The 24,910-nt window shown below is 37.1% G+C and overlaps 1 non-coding gene across 1 annotated transcript; it reads right to left on the minus strand.

The window, feature by feature from the left end:
* Nucleotides 1-8,086: 8,086 nt before the first annotated feature.
* Nucleotides 8,087-8,158, minus strand: TRNAP-AGG (transfer RNA proline (anticodon AGG)). The gene has a single exon. It is a non-coding gene; the product is annotated as a tRNA-Pro (tRNA).
* Nucleotides 8,159-24,910: the final 16,752 nt, after the last annotated feature.

Here is a 24,910-nt window from a genome sequence, read left to right on the forward strand (position 1 = left end):
TTTTGTGTTACGGTTAAAAGATAGGCTATCCGTCGGACCAAGGCAATTTAAATTTCATTGTTTCAAGGCGTGTATCGTTATTTACGTCGCGGTGACTATGGTTTCCGGTAGATGCTATCATGAAGAAGTTATTGAATTCTAAGACTAGCAAAGGTAATGAAAAGATAAGTGGTGTGGCGGGTAGCCATCATTACCAGTTTAGGGAGATATTATATACGACAAAGGGAAGATCTTCCACCGAGCGAGTGATATTGCTCGGTAGACCGACGGTCCGAATGTTGTTGTTCGGAACTTGTATATATGCGCTTTATCTTGAAAATGTCGTAAGCGAGATTCAGGCATCTGTCAATTATCTTGCGTTGTATGATGGCTACCCGCCACAAGTGGTAAATAGACAGTTATTTAGTAATACGAGTACAACTACTATCTTGTGGCTGAGAATTACAACTACTAGACAGAAAAAGCTTCAGATATCGCACCACAAAAAACAGGAGCTTTGCAGTTTAGATAAGCAAATTACTAACTGGCACGTATGCTTCTCGCGTACAGTTAAATACTCGAAAACTCGAAGTACGAACGAGAGTGGGAATACGTGTCTCAGAAACTGATTCATAATCGGATTGAAATTCCAAACAAACAAAGTGCCAAGCTAAAGTTCTGGTGAGGTACTTTGCGGGTCGAGGACTTACATCAAAGCGCAGTTGGTTTTAGAGGAAATTTACGAATATTACAATTTACCTACTATGAACATAGAGGCTCATTATACTATATCATTTTCAATACAAATATTTTTAAAGTTTCTGAATGCATTATACATTAAAAGTATTTTTGAGGTTTCTTTTATTTATACTAAATTGATTGATTTATTTAAATTTTTTTGATTGTTAAAACAGGAATGTCTTCTTCTTTGTCTCCGCCTTATCCCACTAGGTGGAGTCGGTATAGCGAATATTTCTATTTCATTGTTCTTTTCTATCAGTCGTCATCTCAACACTCACTCCTCTCTCTCTCTCGCGTATCGTCATTCACACACTCCATCCATGTCTCCTTCGGTCGACTTCTTCGCCCTCTACTTTGCACTACCATTTCCATACATCTCCTAGTCACATGCATCTCCTCTCTACGCATCACACGTCCATACCACGCTAATCGTGCGCTCTCTTGTTTTTTACAATATTTTTTTTCATCTCCTAAGAATATCAAGTAATACGTATCTAATTTTATTTTCAATTGAGTTCTTAGGCAGATGAGCATTTTTTTTTATTGCCTTTGTGGGCAGACTAGCATACCACCTGATGGTAAGTGGTTACCGTCGCTCATGGACGTCAGCAATTCCAGGGGTAGAGCCAAGCCGCTGCCTACCATCAAGTACTCTCCGCAAGCCTCGTTTGAAGAAGGACATGTCATAGCGCATACGTTCCACGTTATGATAATTGGGTGCCGTCATTTTTAGACCTCAGAGAATACCAGGGGAACACCGTTACCACTAACTAGCACTGACCATGTGTATGGTTAAGTACATATTTCACGTCCTACAAGAAAAAGTGTTTACAGAAACCCATAGAAATCACAACGTAACTGCCACCACCTGCCTTGAGACATAAGGTCCCAATTACATTGGACAACGATTGTTCCACTCTTCAAAAGGAGCACCTGACTGCGTTGCGACAAAAATGAACAGCTTACACTACGAACGAACCACCAATTACTGCCTGTTAGCGCAGTATGCTAATTTTATACACAGACAATATTGCTGCCCATTCTCTGGTGAATCTTCTACGACATCCAGGGGAAAATACAAGATGGTGGCTATTCTACATTGACACCATACACCTGAAAGTCCTTTTGCCTTTTCTCTTAAGCACCACCGAGTTTAGTTATTCACAGGAATTTTGAACAGCTATTTTACCATTGTAAGTCAATCTATTCTGATATTTTGAGACCACGATATTCGACTTAAAACTTGTATCTTTAGATTCAATGTCTCAGTCCTTTCTCTCACATTTACTAAAAATTCACTAATATAAAATATCGGTATTGTAATTATTAATTACAGACTCCCGCTTCTAGATATTTACATTAAAAAAATATTCAAATTTCAATATCTCCCACGCCTCAACTCCAAAGAGTGTCATCACCCTTTATAATCCCAAACCCTGAGTGGGACGTACTTCAAGTTTGAATCGTGAAAAAGATATAATACAAAAGATGTTTCCTTTTCCTCTCGTAAAATATGTTTTTATGGAGATTTTATTTTCAAGACAATCCAGGAAGGTATCGTCTAACCTATATATTAATCTAAATGACCTTTAAAGTTTAGCATTTGAATCTTATTCTTTCTTTGAAGTATCAAAAAAGTACGCAGCCTTCTTATAATTATTTATAAATGACGGAATGTTTCTTTAAAAATATTTTGAATGTCCAAAATTTGTGATTTTGGATCAGCCACTGTTCTGAATGTGTCAATGTCATGAACAGTGCTTCCGTTCAAGCTCTCCATTAAAATCGCAAAGCTGTAAGTTTTCGTTGGTAACAAAAGACATTCTATTATACGGAAACAGGAAAAATGTAAATTGAACCTTAAATAGAAATTCAATACGACTGTAAAGTCACTTGAAAACTGTAATTGCAACTTGTTTCGAAATTATTTTCTTTGGCTTCTATAAACAATATCTTCTTTTCAATTGAATGGGTTGCGAGTTTTATTGGAATCTATTTATAAACAGCACCTCCGATATTTTGGGTTCAATTGTTTCTATTTTGTAAAGGGTTGATCTGTGACCTTTTCGATTTCGCATTTGCACGATATAAATCGTTTCTGGATTCGCATATTTTGTTTACTGTTTCGTGTCTTCAATTGATAAAATATATTATTATATATATATTTCCTACCTATGCTAATATGCCTTGAGAGGCTATATCAGCTTCGCCCTAACGGGTAGGTGAGCTCACGGGGCTCAAACCGGAGTGGTGCTAACCCTGGCCCTAGCAAGAGCAGCGCTTCGCAGAATCTAGCACCGGATCGGAAACGCGACCCACTGAGACGATCCGGCGAGAAACTGAGTGGGCTGTGTCTGTGGGTAAAAATATATGGTAAACGGAATGACATTAGTTAGTAAGATAGATCTGATTTTTTAGTTCATATATCAACCTTATGTTAACTTTAACTGGCATGTCTCTCCAGTCCACTGAATTACTCGCCATATCTTCTCAGTGGGTCGCGATTCCCATCCAGTTGAAGATTCTGCGAATCACTGCTCTTGCTAATGCTGGTGTTAGCTAATTCTCTCAGGTTGAGCCCGTGAGCTTAACTACTCATCCGTGTGAAGCTGGTATAGCCCCTTGGCTAGCCCCAGCGAATAGGTAGAAAAAAAAAACCTGTCAACCTATGGAAATGTTCGATGTTTGATATAAATTATGAATAGCCTTGTGACTTATCTATTTTTTTAATAATGTTCATGACTATGTAAGCCTACATATTTATTCAAGGCCATAGACTTCACAGTTTGAATGCCATCGCTAATCCTCAGATCAAATTCGAAATCGCTTGGTTGTATATAAACTGTAATTGTATAAAATAACTTGCAATTGTGGCGATACTTCAGCAGTGGACGTCTGTGGGCTGATAGAATAGAATAGAAAAAGGTGTATCCGGGACGCTTTGGAGTTTATTTGCAATTAGGAAATTGTTTCGACTAGAATAAACAACACTTAAGTCTTTTCGTAGCCCATATATCTTATTCTTTGTCTCCACCTTATCCCACTAGGTGGGTCCGGCACAGCGACTTTTTCTATTCCATTCTCTTCTATCAACCGTCATCTCAACACTTATTCCTCTTTCTCTCTCATATCGTCATTCACACACTTCATCTATGTCGTTTTCGGTCGATCTCTTAAGCCGATATATGCACTAAGAAATATGGTAGTGGTCTCGTGTCTTGCGTGCGTACTCACAATATTCCAGCACGAGTTCTGACATGATTCTCTAAGATGCCGATATATTTTTTCTTTTGTAATTCAGCCCTGCTATAAAATTTAGTGACATATTAACCTAAATATTTTTCCTCGGTATTTCAAAGAGAGCACAAGCTCAAAAGACCACGTTACAAATAGCCAGGGGTTATAAAGGGGCGAGTATATCCAATTACGAGAGATATGTGGACTCTAAAACGGCTCATAAGTTATAGAGCTCTATCGATACTGGCCTCTGTATTTGGATACGTCGATCAATGTTTTGGAACTTGACTGTAAAAATATTTTGTTTTGTTGTGGCCATTAAACTGACGTGGTCGTTTCGTAAATGTCATTTTTATTTTTGTATGTGTTTTTACCTTTTTGAACTAGCGTAATATTTTGTGTGAATTAGTCATAAGTGCGTCGTTTTTGACGCCTATACCTTTTATGCGATTTTTGTAATGAGTTATAAGCTATCTGCATGAGATTTAAACAAACGAATAACCATGGAACAACATTGATAATATTGCCAGACTCAAAGATATCGAAGGATACTATTTTTTGGAATAACATTACGGTATTGTACTCTTTTATGTTAGGCTCTGGAATTAAAGCTTTGGTAAGTAAATATGTAAGTTTTTTTTTTTAAATTACCAATTAGATCATTTGACAATAACTTTATGCCGCACGTCAATTACAAAATAATCCCATCAAAACGCTGTTTTCGTGGCCACCAACAATTCAAGCGAAAGTCTCAAGCTGAAAATTATTTTACCAGACGTGGGACAGGAATTTAGCCAGTTCATGATATTTTTATTCGCCTCACAATTTTAACAGTTTTTAGATATATTTTCTGTTCAGAAAAAAATACTGTCTGGCTTCTTTTTCTTTTGGCTATTACTTTCCAGCCGCGGCTGAAATTTGTGTTAAAGATTTTTGTTACTATATATGTTCAGTCTAGCTCTAAGCCAGCGTGTGAGCTATGACATGAGACATTGACGTGACATCAGAATGTTTATTACTGGTAGTAGGACCTCTTGTGAGTCCGCACGGGTAGGTACCACCGCCCCGCCTATTTCTGCCGTGAAGCAGTAATGCGTTTCGGCTTGAAGCGTGGAGCAGCCGTTGTAGCTATACTGAGATCTTAGAACATATCACAGGATGGGTAGTGCATTAACGTTGTAGATGCCTATGGGCTCCAGTAACCACTTAACACCGGTTGAGCTGTGAGCTCGTCCACCCATCTAAGCAATAATAATAAAAAATGCCGTAACCTCCTACTAGAACCGTTATAGCAACAAGTCCAAATCGCAATTCGAATTTAAGATGAAATATTATGGATGATAAATTATTTGAATTAATTAAATTCTAGTACGCCGGACAGCAATGGAATGTGAGTTTTTCTACTTCGACTTGGAGTTGCAAATTGTTTCATCTTAGCAACGTATTGTCAGACTTTTGCTCCACGCGACGATGTAGCGAACAGACCTTTGATCGTTACTGTTATAATCACTTTATGTATTGATTTAAAATGTTTTTATAATTTAAGTAGCAGACCCGACCACACGTTGCTGTGGCTAAGGTTTTTGTTTCTAAATAACACGCGGCCGGCTATGCTTACGCCAAAAATTTACAAAGTAAGAACAATTGGATTTCACTGTATTGCGTTTACTAAGAAATAAATTTCACTTATACTTTAGCCTCAGCAACACGTGGTGTAAATGCCATTAAATTGTAGCTTATGTGAAGCTTTGGAATTTTTAACACAGCGCCATCTATGAGATATTAATGTCAAACAGCGTTACAATTGTCTGTAAGAACTGATTTAAGGCGCCATCTGTTTTAGACTTATGAAACTTACAATTAATAACAAAAATCAACATAAGAAATCATTTTATTGTTAATTAATTAATATTGCGACCATTAATCGAAATAAAAACCACCCTATCTTTCAAGTTGAATCAAACTGCACACGACGTGTAAATTTAATTTAAAATCAGTTAAGTAGTTTAGGAGTCCATCGCGGACAAACAACGTGACGCGTGATTTATATATAATTAATATTAAGATATTCATTTACACAATTATTATAATACTACTCTCTCAAGAAAGCACCGGAATACACAAAATGTTTGTTATTTATGCATGTTTATTTTATCACCTTCAAAGTATGCTCCTTCAGAAACGATATACTCGGGCTAATCTCTTTCTCTTTCTTTGATCGGTCCCTCATTGCTGAGGATCGTGACTCCGTTTGATTTCGTCAACTAGCTGTCTCCTATGTGCTAATCTAACAAATATAAAAAAAATGAGTTTGGAACCATAAACAAATCATCCATTCCCGATACTTTTTTACCTCTCATTGGTTCTACGTCCTTGAAAATCACTTTTTACTGGTGGTAGGACCTCTTGTGTGTCCGCGCGGGTAGGTAGCACCACCCTGTCTATTTCTGCAGTGAAGCAGTAATGCGTTTCGGTTTGAAGGGTGGGGCAGCCGTTGTAACTATACTTGAGACCTTAGAACTTATATCTCAAGGTGGGTGGCACATTTACGTCGTAGATGCCTATGGGCTCCAGTAACCACTTAACATCAGGTGGGCTGTGAGCTCGTCCACTCAACTAAGCAATAAAAAAAAGGTAGATAAAAAACTATAGTTAAATGATTTTATGGTTGCACTAAGTAATGATATCTCATTGACCAGTATAATAAGTAAGAGTTAAGAGGAAATAGACGATACACAAACATAAATTACTAAAACGCTAACTCCTTCTTATCCATAGCCGTGGTCGGGTAAAAACTAACTGAAACATCTTCAGTAATCCGATGACCGAAAAATAAGAAATTACCAATAAAACACAGCGAACTACGGCTTTACACCCTTCTGCGTGATCTAGTTTATGTCTAAACATCCCTGATTCAGGGCTGGCACATAAAAGTTTTATTAGTAACATGAATTTCACCGACATATAAAAATATTTGCAATAAAAAATTATATTTCAGCGGGTAATGGCGATTTTGACAATTTTTTTTCTAAGGAATTTAGTGGAAGTTAAATCGTTTTGGGTATCGGTGATATGTTTAAATGACGGTTCGGATAATAAAGCATCTTTTATGAGCTTACGAAAGCACACGGGCAGGTGTTAAAGTGCTCAGTTAAGCTGCGGCTATAATGTTTGGGCATGAAAAATACCCTAAAATTATCATTCTCCTGCCCTTCTCCCAGTCACCTGGGGTCGGCGCCACATATTTCCTCTTTCCATTTTCCTCTATCATAACATTTCTTCGTTCACTCCCCTCTTATACATCTCGTCTTTCACGCAATCCATCCATTTTTTCTTAGGTTGACCTCTTCCCTAAAGCAATCCACATTCATAATTAAATACCCTAAAATATGTTTTTAAATAACACAACCTGGCTAACAATTGCTATTTTTTCATACATTATGTTTTCACTTCTCTGTCTACAATTGGTCCCTCATTGCTGAGGATCGTGACTCCGTTTGATTCCGTCAACCAGCTGTCTTATCGATCCCGTTCTGTAGCTCGGTGGAGTGCGTCGCTGACAGGTGTTTTTAGTTCCTCCGATATTTGGTCCGACCACCGTTTGGGACCTCTACCCCTAGGCCTTTTTTCCTCGATTTTACTAATTACTACTTAACTGGGTCATCGGCCCAAAGCTTACTCTGAGTATGATGAGTTTACGGATCCACCTTTTTATTTATTAATTGCGTAGATGGATCGACGAGCTCCCAGCTCACCTGATGTTAAGTGGTTACTGGAGCCCATATACATCTACAACGTAAATGCGCCACCCACCTTGAGATATAAGTTCTAAGGTCTCAGTATAGTTACAACGGCTACCCCATCCTTTAAACCGAAACGCATTACTGCTTCACAGAAATAGGCGGGGTGGTGGTACACATGGTGTACCATGTGTTTTAGCTTACAAAACTTCTACTCGTATCTCGAGATGGGTGGAAAAATTCAAATAAACCTTCAGTAGCCGCTTCCCAATAGTTAGGACGTAAGCTTATATGGTTATGACGCAAATTATAAAAGCAGTAGTACAAACAAAATATTAAAGTAAAAAGTAGACAGATCCAGACCGATCAGAGTGTGTGAAAAAAAAATTGGGCTCGTCCGGGATTTGAACCCGGGACCTCTCGCACCCTAAGCGAAAATCATACCCCTAGACCAACGAGCCGCTTGACCATCGAAGCAAAATTACAGACAGTTTTATATGTGTAGATAAAAATAATACCTTTCACTTGTCATTTATAACGCCATAAAGATTACAGACCAATCATACTAATACACTAAAGTTGCACCGAAATGATTTAGAATGTTAGTTGCTAGTAAGTGTAATCTCTGTGATTCTCTTTGTACAGCTTTTTTTTCATTAATATTATTTCCTTCGGTCTTCGCGACTCTTAAATTATCCATTAGTATATATAGTATCCATAACGGCTGTCTGGTGTAGTGGTAAGTGACATGGTCACTACACAAGGGGGTCGCGGGTTCGAATCCCGCCAAGGAAAGATATTTGTATGAGAAATATAAATATCTTTCCAGGGTTATGGGTGTATATTAAATATACGTATGTGTATAATAAAAATATTATATTTATTTCCGTTATCTGGTACTTGTAACACAAGTTCTTTACGAACTTAGCACTGGACTAGTTAACGTGGCGTGATTGTTAGTAAATATTTATATTTATTATTTATATTTATTAGTCATATGTGACAATCAAAACTCGTAATGAAAGTATGAAGAAGGTCAACAATAATATGTAGTACAATAAAAACACGGTTTTAATTGACACAATCAAATGATGCGTGTGCCCATTCATTATAATTGATCAATTATGTAATTGTTCATTGTCAGTGGTTTGTTTATGATCGCACTGATTTGAATATTTCATGAAAATTCAGTATAAGTTGCAGCTGTGGCTTAAATTGCTATTTCCCTGCAAGGTTAATAATTTTTTTATAGCTTAGATGGATGGACGAGCTCACAGCCCACCTGATGTTAAGTGATTACTGGAGCCCATATACATCTACAACGTAAATGTGCCAGTCACCTTGAGATATAAGTTCTAAGGTCTCAGTATAGTTACAACGGCTGTCCATCCTTCAAACCGAAACGCATTACTGCTTCACGGCAGAAATAAGCGGGGTGGTGGTACCTACCCGTGCGGACTCACAAGAGGTCCTACCACCTAAAGCTTAATGGTCTAGGTCGGGACTCATAGACATAACAGAATACCATAGCCTATTTTTATATATGAAATGGAATTCTGAATATCATTACGGCCGTTGGTGGTATCCAAGAGAACATACTAAAAATCGGCGTACCACAAGTATACTATACCGTTCACTTAGACCATTCAAATCACCCAAATCCAATTTAGAGTAAGTTAGCTAGCAGCATATTTAGGTAAACATCCATTTAGGGCTAGGCATTTAGGGCTTAATTTCATTGTAAACTGTGCATTTTATTTAGCATGTTAATTGTATATATAAAGCTTAGTTAGTGTTCACTTATCCATGGATTGATACCCTTTGCAGATCTGCGCTCATTCACTTTAAAATAATTAGTAGAATAGATTATTACAATACCTTAAAAAACAAAGTCTAAGTTTCTTCTGATTAAGGATATACTGTTCATAGAATAACGAAATAATAAAAAAGCTCCTATCAATTCGCAGATAACACGCCTTTACTCCCGAGCAAAGAAAAAGCTGAACATAAAACACAAGTAAAAAGCGCCCACATTGGCCGCCAACCCTCTTAATAGATTCCACAAAAATTATTCCCCAAATAAATATCAACCAAAAGCAAGTGAGAATTTTGTCGACCAATTTCTGCGAAATTACTCCGAGCCCTGCCAATCGAAGGACCCAAAACGTAGGGACCACTCAGGGGGCCAATTTACAGGGGACATAACGAGACCCCTAATGGACATTTAAGGGTGCAACTGGCTATCCGATTTATCGTGTCAGTTAGGTCGTCGTAATTATTTAAAACTTCACTATCTACGGACTAGTTTTTGAATAATTCATTTGATTATCTGGTATTTTATTAATATTACCGTGTTTGACGCGTTCAACCGGTTCTTTATGAAAGGGTCACGTTATATGGTCTATAGCATGGGACTTCAACTTTATTTCTCAAGGCAGGGGGGCAGTATTCACGTTATGATGTCTATGATTTCCGATAGCCGTTTAACAACTTGAGTCTTGAGAACACTCATCAATGGAGTAAAAAAGGTGAACCTAAATAATAAAATATGTATGTATGTAGATGTGTATATATATTTACGCTTATCTATGGTATGTATACATATTTGTGTATGTATTTGTAATCTCTATATATAAAAATTAATTGCTGTTCGTTAGTCTCGCTAAAACTCGAGAACGGCTTGACCGATTTGGCGAATTTTGGTCTTGAATTATTTGTGGAAGTTCAGAGAAGGTTTAAAACGTAGATATTATATCTATGAAAATGCTCGGAATTAAATAGAAATAACAATTTTGTTTTTCCTTTTATTCTGTCCCTCGTCGGACGGATTCTTTTTGTTTGTATTAAGTTTATTTTATAGAAAAGCTTAGGTCCGCCAATGCAAATTTTACATGAAGTGTAATAAATAAATAAAATAGAAATACCGGTTTATGCAGAAAGCAATCATTAGACGTTAAAAATTCGATGTTGACCGTGAGTCAATTAAGCATGGTTACCACTAGCTGTATGATAAACGACTTAAAATACAAAAAGGCTTTTTGTTTGAGCTTTAGTGAACAAAAATATTTTTCTCTATAAGTGTTTGAAAAGTATGCATGAATTACGAAAACTTTCTGTCTAAGCCCTTTTTTTCTACCTATGCTGATTGTCTTAAGAGGCTATTTCAGCTTCGCCCTAACGTGTAGGTGAGCTCACGGGGCTCAAACCGGAGTGTTGCTAACACTGGCCCTAGCAAGAGCAGTGGTTCGCTGAATATACGACCGGATCGGAAACGCGACCCACTGAGAAGATCCGGCGAGAAACTCAGTGGGCTACTAGATTCTAATGCGCGATATAGTATAATATATATCACATTCGGTGCTAGAAATTTAATAATATGATGAATATTACAACTGAGTGAATCCGTAATGTGGAGTAACACGTATACTTTGGAATATTCCTTTTTTTCTGTATTCAAAAGCAGCCTCTGCAAATGGAGATTCAGCTTAGTACGAACTTCGAAAGCTTCTTCCCTCTCACGTTCCATCCAGACTAAGTTACATTTATTATAACTTAAAGTTTCACGGGCAAACATCACTTAAGTACCCGCGGGGCTTTGGTGCCAGAATTTTAATAGCCCGCACTTAATTAAGGACGTTTCGGCAATTTTCGATTTTGTTCGAAATCTTTAAGGGTCTTCAAGCTAATTTAAATATAAAAAGCCTCAATGCCTTCATTTAATTTGAATATCTATCATGATGCGCTTAAAATTATTCCTTCGATCGACAGTACTGGAAGTTCGTAAAATTTAACTGAAAATGTCTGTTTTTGTTGTTGTATTTCAACGTTTTTATTTTATACTAGCTGACCGGCAGACTTCGTAGTGCCTCAATCGATAAATAAAAGACCTAAACTTTTGTATAAGATAAGCTTAAAACAAACAAAAGGAATCTGTCCGACGGGGACACATCAAAGGAAAAACAAATTTGTTATTTTTATTTAATTCCGAGCATTTTCATATTTATCTACCTTTTAAACCTTCTCTGGACTTCCACAAGTAATTCAAGAACAAAATTAGCCAACTCGGTCCAGCCGTTCTCAAGTTTTAGCGAGACTAACGAACAGCAATTCAGATTAGATCTACTTGTATCAAATAATGTGTATTTTTTCTCTGTGCTTCTTCCTTCCAACGAATGACAAGTTTGTTACTCACAGGTACGCCAGACGCGTTTTTTTATGATATAAATGCTGTCTTATTACTCGCCCGTAATCACTAATGATACTTTCACTTTCTTATCAAATCTGATATTTTCCTCATGGTGCATAAGGTCATATAAAATGTTGAATTATGTGAATTCACTATTCAATTATCCAATCTTGTTAAAAGGTTGGCAAGCTGCCATTAACTAGGCAAGCGCTAATGAAAAAAAAAACTCCCATTAAATATGTCAAACTTCTTCTTTCTCCGCTTTATATTGCATTCTAATCAGATTCTGAGCTGTGGTCGAAATTTTATCAGGAAGATATTTCGAAAACAAATATGTACAAAATTCTAACCGCACACACGAGTCGAGAAATTCACAAAACCGTGATCAAATGCTGGGAATGCTCAACAAAAAAAGTGTGTGTGTCCGCTCCGACGCACGACTGGAGTTTACTGGATATAAAAAATTAAACGAAACAATACGAGAAATAGTTCTATATTACGACAACACGATACACTACAGATTATTAACAAATTAACGAGACACAAAACAAACGACTAACAAATATATGAAAATACAATAATGAGAGAAACGCGCGATCAGTACGAGGCTTTGTGGCGGACTGCCGGCGCAGCAGCCCGGCGTCACCTGCGATAACGCGGCCGCGCGTTGGCTCCTGATTGGCGCGCGCACGCATCACGCAATCAGGAGCCAATCAGGCGCATAACGCATTTCGTGTGACATGCTAGTACGATTTTGGTCCCCATAATTTTCATACCCCGGGCCTATATATGTAAATCGATTCTAAAGGAGTAAACTCCAAAAAGTTGCCAAAGTACAGTGAAGTTTCCAGTCCAAAGAAAAATTCAATTGCACATTAGCCTAGCTCCATTTAAAAACCTTACAAGCCCCAACCAACACGTAACAGAATAACTTCTTGCAACTTCAACTCAGTGAGTTCTTTCAAAACGAAGTTAGAACGCTCTAAAATTGAACAAGATATTTTAAAGCTTCATTGAACAACGAGAAACTGATCGCGGGCTAGCGGGTACTACCATTCGTCAATTCATACAGCAGATACTCTGTTTTTTTGGAGTTTACTCCTTTAGAATCGATTTACATATATAGGCCCGGGGTATGAAAATTATGGGGACCAAAATCGTACTAGCATGTCACACGAAATGCGTTATGCGCCTGATTGGCTCCTGATTGCGTGATGCGTGCGCGCGCCAATCAAAATCGTACTAGCATGTCACACGAAATGCGTTATGCGCCTGATTGGCTCCTGATTGCGTGATGCGTGCGCGCGCCAATCAGGAGCCAACGCGCGGCCGCGTTATTGCAGGTGACGCCGGGCTGCTGCGCCGGCAGTCCGCCACAAAGCCTCGTACTGATCGCGCGTTTCTCTCATTATTGTATTTTCATATATTTGTTAGTCGTTTGTTTTGTGTCTCGTTAATTTGTTAATAATCTGTAGTGTATCGTGTTGTCGTAATATAGAACTATTTCTCGTATTGTTTCGTTTAATTTTTTATATCCAGTAAACTCCAGTCGTGCGTCGGAGCGGACACACACACTTTTTTTTTATTATTCAAAGGCTTACTTAACTTTATGAAGTAGTCTTTGCCTAAGGTATAAGACACCCACGTTATTTCAATCGTGTTCGAATCCCTCAGACAGGAACCAAGTTTTGTAATGCCATACGTAGTTAACAAACACTCACGAAGTTAACAAATGACTTCCACGGTAAAGGAATAATATCGTGTAATAAATATACCTATATATAAATCTCACAAAAAAGGGAGATTAGGGTCGTAAGCCCCTGTCCGATTTTTTAACGCAACTATACATATTTTATACCACCACGTCATTTTCTTACAGTGGAAATCGAAAAAGTGAGTTAAAGACGTAAACATTTACTTAAAAAACCACCGCATGATTTGAGCTTGGATGAAGTCGCATCACTCGATGATGCCGATAGTCTAGAAGTCAAGGACTCTCGAAGAAAGGTGTTTCTCGGGGACGGGGTGGCAATGACAGTGTTAACATCGTCTACGTGAATATATTAATGCATGTGACATTTTTTAATAAGAAAATCAGCAAATATTGAGAACTATAATTTATTTCATTATTACTTTAATCTTTTGAAATACTAAAATGGCGGATTAAAGGTGATTGCATGCAGCAGAGATATGTGAAGTAATGAGAATGGATAGAATACGGAATGAATATGTTAGAGGAAGTCTGAAAATGGCACCTGTGACAGAGAAGTTGAGAAGTGCTTGGGATGATACGGACATGTGATGGAACTTAATGAAAATGAGGTTGGTAAGAGAGTGTTAACTATGAATCTGGAAGGATATAGAGGAAGAGGTAGACCTAAGAAAAAAATTGATGGATTGCGTGAAAGACGATATGTGTAATAGGGGAGTGAGTGAAGAAACGGTATATGATAGAGAAGTATGGAAGGAGAAACCATGTTACGCCGACCCCAGGTGACTGCGAGAAGGGCAGGAGAATGAACCATGATTACTTTAATCGTTTGAAAATGATTATATTTTTTTTGGATAACGATTATACCTTTATATTCAACTAAATGATAAATTTAACTAACAGCGGGTAACATCGAATAGAATTGCGTTTCTTATGGCCGGCACACTTCGTGCTCATTCACAAACCCATTGCCTCTAAATCACTAATTATTCTTGTAATCCCTTATTGTACAAGTAATTTAGTCATCTGTATAATTAAAAGTGTGAATAGTCAATATTACTGTCTACTTCTTTTTATTGCATCTGCAGCCAAACGAGTATACGGACCACCTGATGGCAAGTGGTTACCGTCGCTCATGGAAATCAGCAATGCCAGGGGTAGAGCCTAGCCGCTGCTTACCGCTTAATGTTTCAACGTTTCCTGTAGTTCATAGACCACCGTGGTCTCCTGTGCTGGTCTCTTCTTCAATCAGTGTCCTCGAATGCACGCCATTCTCTTCGATCTCTTGCCTTTCTCATCCAGTCTCTACCAACTACTTTGACTAGGTCATCGGTCCACCTCGTTGGCTGTCTACTGGTCATGAACCAACAATCACATGCGACAGCACCACCTCCCAACGCCCCATTATACATTTAAAAGATTCAACGCCACAAATATTCCTCCAAATATTAAGACATTAAACCAACACATCATGTAAGCTCTGTATATTAGTCCACAGATATTTGCGGTGCTTCGTACATAATATTATTATACAATATATAGCAGGCGACCACAGTATGCGCTGCCACATTACTCGGTTGGATGAAGCGTTTAATTATACCACATATCATGTACGATCTACGATGAATTAATAATGTTTTTACTACAGCTAGCCATTTGACTCGAGCCCTACATCCTAGCAGAGGGTAATAAGAAAGAAAGAAGAAGACAGCCATCGGTTGCATTTGCTTACAGACATGGGATAGCTAAGCCGCTACTCTTTACGTAGCTCGTGACTATTAGATATCAGGAGGTGGTGGTAGGACCTCTTGTGAGTACTGGTGGGTAGGACCTCTTGTGAGTCCGCACGAGTAGGTACCACCACCCCGCCTATTTCTGCCGTGAAGCAGTAATGCGTTTCGATTTGAAGAGTGGGGCAGCCGTTGTAACTAGACTGAGACCTTAGAACTCAAATCTATAGGTAGGTGGCGCATTTACGTTCTAGATATCTATGGGATCTAGTAACCACTCAACACCAGATGGGTTGTGAGCTCGTCCACCCATCTAAGCAATAAAAAAAAAAATTACAATATCTGCGGCGTCGCCTATGTGTTCCAAAACAAGGGTCAGTATAGTTTCCCATAGAATGAGGTGTGTGATATCCCGTATTTTTTTCAAATGTTACTACTCTTCTGACTTATAAAAGAACAACAAACTTACTTTAATATTTGTAAAATTAAAATGAAATATAATGAATACATTTTTTTATTTATCTGTTATCGTGGAATTAATTTATTTGAACACGCATTAGTAATTTATCCTAGGATGTAATAATTATGGTGTGACATTGATATTTGCGGTTTGAAATGGCCCCCGCTGGAAATCGTAGGTAGGCAGCGGCTTGGCTCTGCCCCTGGCATTGCTGAAGTCCATGGGCGACGGTAACCACTCACCATCAGGTGGGCCGTATGCCCGTCTGCCTACAAAGGCAATAAAAAAAAAAAAAAAAAAAAAAAAGTCGTGTTTCAGACCGCAATTGGCTTTAGTGAAGCGAATAGGCGAGTGATAGAATAAACCTAAATTGCCTAGCCTGCCGTATATTACATGTCGAAAGGGTAAAATATATTTTTTTTAATTTAATTTTCTTCTTAGACTGTTGAACGAATTCACGCCCCATCTGATGTTAAGCTGTTACCTTGACTTGAAGTCTGTCTCAATAGTTAATAACGCTTATTACAATTGACTGATCAGATGAAAGTCTTTGCCAAAACCCCACTTAACGAATGCGTCCGCCAAGCCTTAGTTCGCGAACTGCGGAGAACAGCTGTCAAGGCTTTTATAAACAAGGATTCCACATGACCACGACTGCTCTGCCAAGAGTAACCGACTATGATGAATTAATTACAGTTGTTGCTGATCTCATTTTAAGCTATTGCATAGCTTTTATCGCGGGCTTTGAGCGCGGCGATCGATTCAAGAAATTCCGTAACGAAAATAAAACCTAATGCACCACACTCCGCCTACCATGTAGCTCGCGTTCAACACATTCACACGTTGCGCTTGTGTAGTATTTGTGAATAAGTGCACGCCGTGAAGTCGCAATGCATGCGCATCATGAAAAGTCTGCCCATCTCTCTCTCTCTCGCGCGGTCTAGCTTATGAATATGAAGGGGACAGTTAATGTTTTGCTTTTGTTAACGTTTATAAATATAGGGTGGCCTTATTTTATCATTGTTTTAATATTAAATTACTACTGCGTAATTATAATTGCATAAGCTGATAAAAAATGCTATGCAATAGCTTTACCGCGGCAGTCCCCGAGTGCCACACGTGTTTTTTTTATTACACGATGTTATTTCTCATCGCGGAAGTCAAGAGCATATGTTAAGTACGCATTTACAGCAAAAGGTACTTGCGAGGGGCTTGAACACCGGCATAGTCACATCGCTCGATACGAGTAGGTATACCGGGCGTCTTATCCTCAAGACGCCTTCATAAAATATGGAGCTGTGATGTTTTTGTTCTGCTCATTACGATACTTTTAATCCCTACCTACTAAAAGTCCAAACCATTCGTTTTCTGATGTACATTGGCTACGTAAAGGCTTAACCTCAGATGAACTAGTCTCGATTCTAAATAATAACAAATACGAAAATGATATCTCAACAATATTAACACAATTTTCTTTTCGACTCGCTAATTTTACAGTATATAAACCTTATAGAAATGCAGTGGCCATTTCGCTGGAAGACTTCACAAGTATTCTTCGTCAGTGGCTCGGATAATGAACATCGAGCCAGTGAATCTTAGCTTTGTTTGCGTGCTACTTATATTCAATAAGAAATTGAAATAAATACAGATTGAAAAAATCTGAAAAATGATCTGGTTTAAATATCTACTTTTATACACGTAAGTCGCCGAAGTATCCTGTGAACCAGTAATTTAATAGCATCCTTGATCACTATCAATGTGAAATAGTTACAAAAAATACATTAATGCTGTAAATTGCGAGAAAACAAAAAAGCTTTCAACCCGAATTAACTCCGTAGATAAATATACATCCGATTCTGTCTCCAAATACTTATAACAGAAATAAGTAATGATAGAGCCAATATCTTATACGCTGGCCTATGCTTATTTGTATCACGTTACAGAGTCATAGATTGCGCCATGCTTAAAATACGTTTACTATGTATACTTTAAATATGGTAGGAATATCCACATTCCGATGTTTGATGCTTGATAAATTGATTGTCAAGCATCAAACATCGGAATATGGATATTCTTGGAATTAATTTTTCATATTTGGTATTTTTACCTACTACTACCTCAATTGGCAAGTAACTTGGCAGTAACTTTAATAATAATGCCACTTAGCAAAATTGACTGTCACCAGAAAAAGTATTTGGACTTAAAGGAATTAAGGCATTTAAAGTCTTCGTTTTGGCAAAAGGCCGAATTTGCGAGAAGGCTGCAGTGCCGGAAATAAAATATGTAGAACAGAATCCCTGTCAAATTGAACTCTTTATGATTTTTAATTTACTAAATTAGATATGCATACACAGGACTCATGTGTAACTACCAAAGCTCTGATACCACAACAAGAGAGACGCTGTCTTAGTGTGATACGAATTAGAAATCACATTTGTATTGGAATAATGCAGGACTGGTTTACGGGAAAAATAACACAAAATATCCAAATATTTTTTTTTTTTTATATTTCCTAACACCATTATCGTCATATTACATATACGGCTTAATAAATCGATATTATAAAGGTATCGTTAATGGTGCTTGTCACGGTACTTTTATATTCATTTTCGACCTGTAGATGCCTTAATTGTCACTATTTAATTTTAAATTGCAAACTTGTGCAAGCATCTCACATGGATTAAACGCTTTTGGTTCGAATTAAGTGACATTGGAATATACCTATTGCTACCGTCATTATATCATAAGTATTTATGCCAGATTTTAAGTGAATTTATAAAAAAAAATGTTATCAAAATTTAATTAGTAGTTCTTAGCGAGATTTGGAAAAATTAACGAAAGAAACATAATTGGGGATTTGGACAATAAAAAAATACAATTTGATGTAGGGCGATATATTTCTAGTAGTTTAAGAATAGAAATAAAGGAGATGTTAACTGATTGATAAATGTTACAATAATAATATTCAGTGATGATATTGATTGCAGTCAAATAAATCAAAACTATTTCCGAACTCCACAATGAATGGCAGCAAATAATATATGCTAGAAGTGGGTCATATAACGTTTCTAGGTACAATTTACCTTCTAAAAGCATTACTGTCTAGTTTCGAATATCGATAATATTCAACAAGTATCCATTATCGAGGGAAATTTCAGTTGGAATCGAGAAGATGTTCGGTCCATTAGGATGCTGTAATTAAATTGTTCCCGAGCGGGGAAATCATTAAGTACTGCGTCTCTTATGGAAATTTCTACTTAGTTAAGGTCTATATGAGGGGTACGGACTGCGAGACATGTGTGGATATAAGTTTTTCAGGTGCTGTGCCAAAATCTCCTTCTTTCCCTTTGTTTTAAGGTACACCTTGATATTTTGATTATGAAATGATGCAAAGCTGTCGCCAACAAAGACATAGATCAATTTAAGAGCAGCCCTAAATAATAAACCGATCTTTTATTGAATAGCTGTAGAGGATATTAGGATAATAGTCCTTTGTAAAACCTTTTTTCCACAACACTCAAGACGTTACCTTTGATGACCCGATTTGAATGTCTTATGATCTGCTTCCATGTTCTCAACTTTTTATTAGAAGTATACTCGTATTAAACTATGCCTTGTTCAGTTTTATCGCTAGTCCAAACAGAGTGTATGTGAAATTTTTATAGGACCGTTCCCAGATTGCATTCCCTAGAAGATTGCACAAAGTGGGAATGAGTTGCTCGCTCCGGGCATTTCAATATTGTAATAATTGTTACGTTATAATACTCATGTAAAAATGAATATTTAAAAAAAATCTAACATTAAAAAAAAAATCTAATATTAAAAAAAAAAAAGACATGCCCGCTGAGTTTCTTGTCAATTCTTCTCAGGACGGAGGCTAGTTGTGAATTGGCGGTAGTTCTTTTGACGTTCAATAAGTATGTACTTTCATTTATGTTGAATAAAATTTTTTTGGTTTGATTTGAAACTCTAAAGTCGCCTTAAATATATTTTTTAGAAAAAAATGTGATACAGATTTTGTCATGTTTATATCTCATCTTATTGGCAACATATCATTATATTATTACTCTACCGTGTGTCTTGATTTATTTTAATTTGAAACTTACCAATTAACTGTTCAAGCAAACGATTTTTACAAAAGCCTCTGTTACCCTACCACTTCTTTTTGAGGTATTTGTCTGAAAAATCCGTCAATTTTATTTACGTGGGTACAAAAGAATGGGCAACTTTACCAACAATGATAACAACAGCTCTTCTAAAGGAGAACATTTTACAGAAATTCTAAAATGATTTACGAACAAAGGCTCCAATATTCTAAGTACTTTGTTTTCTATACGGCTAGTTAGTGCAAAGAAAATAACAATGCCACGTACCAAAGTGAATACCTTTAAGGGACAGAGGACCTTTGAACCCTTTAGAATAAAAGATAGGTATTTGACTAAGGCCGGCCGAAATGTGACCTTCCAAGCTATTCGTTTAAGGTATCTCTAAATAATTGTCTAAAATACTGCATATATCTGGACCGGTAACATTACGAGTTTGAGGCTGGTATTTGTCATGTTTTGGGGTTTTCTTAAAACTATTTCACTTCAAGGGTTTTCTGAGTCAAATACTGCTTAACCTACATACTAGTAAAATTTTTTTGCTTCGTAGTTTTATGGAAAAATATCAGTATTTTTCAGCATTTACAAGTAAATAATCTGAAGCCCTTGTTTCAGAGGATAGGGGTAATTTACGTTTACATCAAGTGTAAATGTTGATTTTTAGGACATAAATATCAAGGCTTGAAGGTCAATCGATGCTTGTTTTGTGCCACAAGTGTGAGTATAATCCGGTGCATATGTTCTTCATTTCAATTTTTTACTTTATTGGAGTTTACTCCTTAAGAATCGATTTACATATATAGGCCCGGGGTATGAAAATTATGGGGACCAAAATCGTACTAGCATGTCACACGAAATGCGTTATGCGCCTGATTGGCTCCTGATTGCGTGATGCGTGCGCGCGCCAATCAGGAGCCAACGCGCGGCCGCGTTATCGCAGGTGACGCCGGGCTGCTGCGCCGGCAGTCCGCCACAAAGCCTCGTACTGATCGCGCGTTTCTCTCATTATTGTATTTTCATATATTTGTTAGTCGTTTGTTTTGTGTCTCGTTAATTTGTTAATAATCTGTAGTGTATCGTGTTGTCGTAATATAGAACTATTTCTCGTATTGTTTCGTTTAATTTTTTATATCCAGTAAACTCCAGTCGTGCGTCGGAGCGGACACACACACTTTTTTTTATTATGACCTAATCGTGAAGAAACTTACTGAATCTCATACACTCTAAAGCATGTTCGCCACTGTCTATCATGTAACAATTCTTATTACTTTAAAATAATCGATCTCTTTTATCTAAATAATCTACCAATTGCATTTTTAGCACCATAATGTTCCTTAATCGTGAATTTTTCGTTGTTGTTCAAAAGCCTTTGGCAAGTTGTTCGTAAATACAAAAAATATAGCCAATCAAGTTATAATTTAAATTGCCGTTAACAGACCCAAAACAGATATGACTGAACTTGGAACGGATTATACTTTATTTTAATATTACTGATGAGCAATAATGATCTAAGGTTTTATTTAATGTAATTAAATGTTGCAATTCCAATGTTTCCAATTAATAAGTAACTCAAAACCATTTTCACTCATCGCCTATACTACGAGTAGTCATAATTTAATTTCAAAATTTTATTTCGAATTATCTCGAGATTGGGACCTTTCTGTTGGGAATACAATAAATTTAAGGCACCCTTTGGTGTCCTTTGAGAGCTAAGGCTAAGGTTGAATTCAAAGCGTTTGGGTTTTCGACCCTATTTGGTTGTTAAAAATACGAGTGGATTCTTCATTTATTTACTTAGGTATACAAAACCTAAATAATAGGTAACATATCACTATGGATAGTACTAGGAAATACTGAAAAATATTAGAAATCTAATAATAATAAAGTAACTAGAGAATCCTGGTCACGCTGGATATCGCTAGATTATACCAGAAACCTTCCCTGGAGTATCAGAAACTGTACCAAGTTTCATCACAACGAAATGGATAGTTTAGGAAATAATACACGACAATCATACAAACAATTACTTTTATTTAAATAGCTACAATAAAGATAATATGACTTTGAATTGCCAAGGCTCACTATCGCTCACAGTTTTCCTCGCTGTGAACAAACGCGATCCTGGTTCACGGCAGTGAGTATCAAAGCCCACAGATGAGACTACCCACTTGAGATACAAGGTCGGAGAAGACACTCGTTCAAATGTGTAGTGGAGGAAGGTTGTTCCGCCCCTTCGATTGGAATAGAGGATGGCCTCAGAACTAACCGACAATTAACGGTAAAATATGTATATGCGTGCAAATTGTTAATATACTCAAAAATGTTGTCAAAATCTAGCACGGCTAGATATGACTTATATTATTATGACCTTAAAAATAACAATTTTTTTTTTATAATTACTTAAATAAATGACTATTGTTTTTCGTTTTTTTTATTGCTTAGACGGGTGGACGAGCTCACAGTCCACCTGGTGTTCAGTGGGTACTGGAGCCCATAGACATCTACAACGTAAATGCGCCTCCCACCTTGAGATATAAGTTCTAAGGTCTCAGTATAGTTAGAACGGCTGCCCCACCCTTTAAACCGAAACGCATTACTGCTTCACGGCAGAAATAGGCAGGGCGGTGATACCTACCCGTGCAGACTCACAAGAGGTCCTACCACCAGTAATTACGCGAATTGTAATTTTGCGGGTTTGATTTTTAATTATTTAATTTTGATGTCCTTTTTATCATACCGCCTTACCGCTATTAAAAACCAGTAATCCAATATAAAGTCTCACTAATCTAATCACACTTTATTTTTTAATATACTGCCAATATAATTTAATGTCAGCCGTATTATCGGCACTGTTATTTTATCAAACATTTGATTGATACTAGAGGTCCCGCAGTAGTCTAAATTCGACTTTAATTAATTGTAATTGTAAGTTTGTACACTATTATGATTGTATTTTATACTTCTATAATCACAGATTTCGCCAAGACTACACTATAAAAAATATTAACAAAGACAAACCATATACTATTCTCAATTTGACAACAGACGTCAAGAACAAAAGTTTGACAATAAATAGTATGCATACGTGTGTGCGTCAAATACATGGTATGTAGTGTGTGTAATGTTTTCTTTATCGATTTAATGTATCTTTTATGCATTATTTTAAAAAAATATTAGCATTGTGCACTTCTTCTCTATATTACCTATAAGTGTGGAAAATTTCATACTCCTCCGTCCGCGCAAATTTCGTAAAAAGGGATACAAAGTTTTTGCTTCACGTATACTATATACATAATACATAATACAAAACTGAACAATGAAAATCTTACAGTTCATTAATTCGCAACTGAGTTAGAAAGACTGGCCGCTCATCTGGTTTAACAAAACGTGTTAATGTCCTTTGAAAATTTGTTAATTAAATAGTTTGCAACGTGATTTTGAAGGGAGATTTAACGCAAAATACGCAAATTATTCGCTTCAGCTAAAACACTTCAGAACATAATGGAAAAGTCTTAATTGAATCAACTCAAATTATTAATAGAACTCAAGGTTTTCGGCATGCGTAAGGGTATTGTCGACCCTAAACCGCACAATGGCTTAGAATTCTCGCATAGGACCATCGACAGAATACTTACAAAATATTATTATTTGAGCTAAATGTAATGAAAAACCAATGTTACAATTATTATTATTATCACAACACTTAAATAATAATTCAGGTATTATTTAAGGACCGTATTATTTCAGGTATTATTTAAACAAATAATAGGACCTCTTGTAAGCCCCCAAGAGTAGGTACCACCAGTTTGTAGTTTGAGCCTTTTATAAGGCGCTTTACGACAAATGGGATCTTGTCAATGGAACATTACTGGTGGTAGGACCTCTTGTGAGTCCGTATGGGTAGATACCACCACCCCACCTATTTCTGCCGTGAAGCAGTAATGGGTTTCGGTTTGAAGGGCGGGGCAGCCGTTGTAACTATACTCGAGACCTTAGAACTTATATCTCAAGGTGGGTGGCGCATTTATGTTGTAAATATCTATGAGCTCCAGTAACCATTGAACACAATAAAAAAATAGCAACAGGTTACTTTGAATAAAGCTGATTAGACACATAAACGGACTGGCCGTTCCACTGTTGTAACAAAATCATCTCAACAAATTTGATGTCATTAAGCTGGACATGAGATTCTTCTCTATGAAAGAACAGGCTTATGACTGAACCGATAGGTACATCCCCGCATCCTGTGTCCTAGGTATCACTGTTGCGAAGAAGACAGACGGTCCGGTTTATATATATGTAGTATGGAATGGTTATTCGATTCAATTCAAACTTGGTTCTGAAATCCCAAGGTCAGTAGCGGCGGTCACGTCGTAATGTCTATGGGAAGCAGTAATTACTTAAGACAAGTAATCAGTTGTCACTTGGATCATGAAGTCGTCCACCTACATAGAGCAATAAATAAAAGCAGCAGAACGCTCTTTCTACCTACTAAAGGCTGGTCATAAGAATCTTTATGTTTCTGAAAAAGTCTTAGCAAATTTCTTGCTTTTTGCAAAAGTTGTAAGGGTGACATCCTAGATTTTTACCCAAGCACCAAGTCCTGAGATCTGTTGCATTTTCCATGTAAGCTACTACCATGATTCCAGAACAACATAGGTACCATTTGGAGAGGCTTGGTGGACTATTGAAGCGAAGTCATTGATTTTCCACAACACTGGCCGGGTGGCCTTGGAGTAGCTACACGTCTGGTTGTAGGATTGACCGACTCACTCCTCTTTCCCGGATTCTATATCGAGCTGGAATCGGGTGTCGGGCGAGAATGCAGGAAAGAGTTATTTAGTGGATGTCCTCTACCATCTTCGACACGACCTTTACCACCCTCAGCCACTGAGTCCCAGATATCTCGCGCATAAGAGGTTCGAACCCCAGTTCAAAATGTTGATTAAATTTTTGAATTACCTGTTTTTACATTTTATTGTAGAAATGTGAAACATTTAGATAAAAAGATAGCGTATATGCC

Source organism: Bombyx mori, chromosome 18 (genome assembly GCF_030269925.1).
Source record: "Bombyx mori chromosome 18, ASM3026992v2".
NCBI lineage: Eukaryota > Metazoa > Arthropoda > Insecta > Lepidoptera > Bombycidae > Bombyx > Bombyx mori.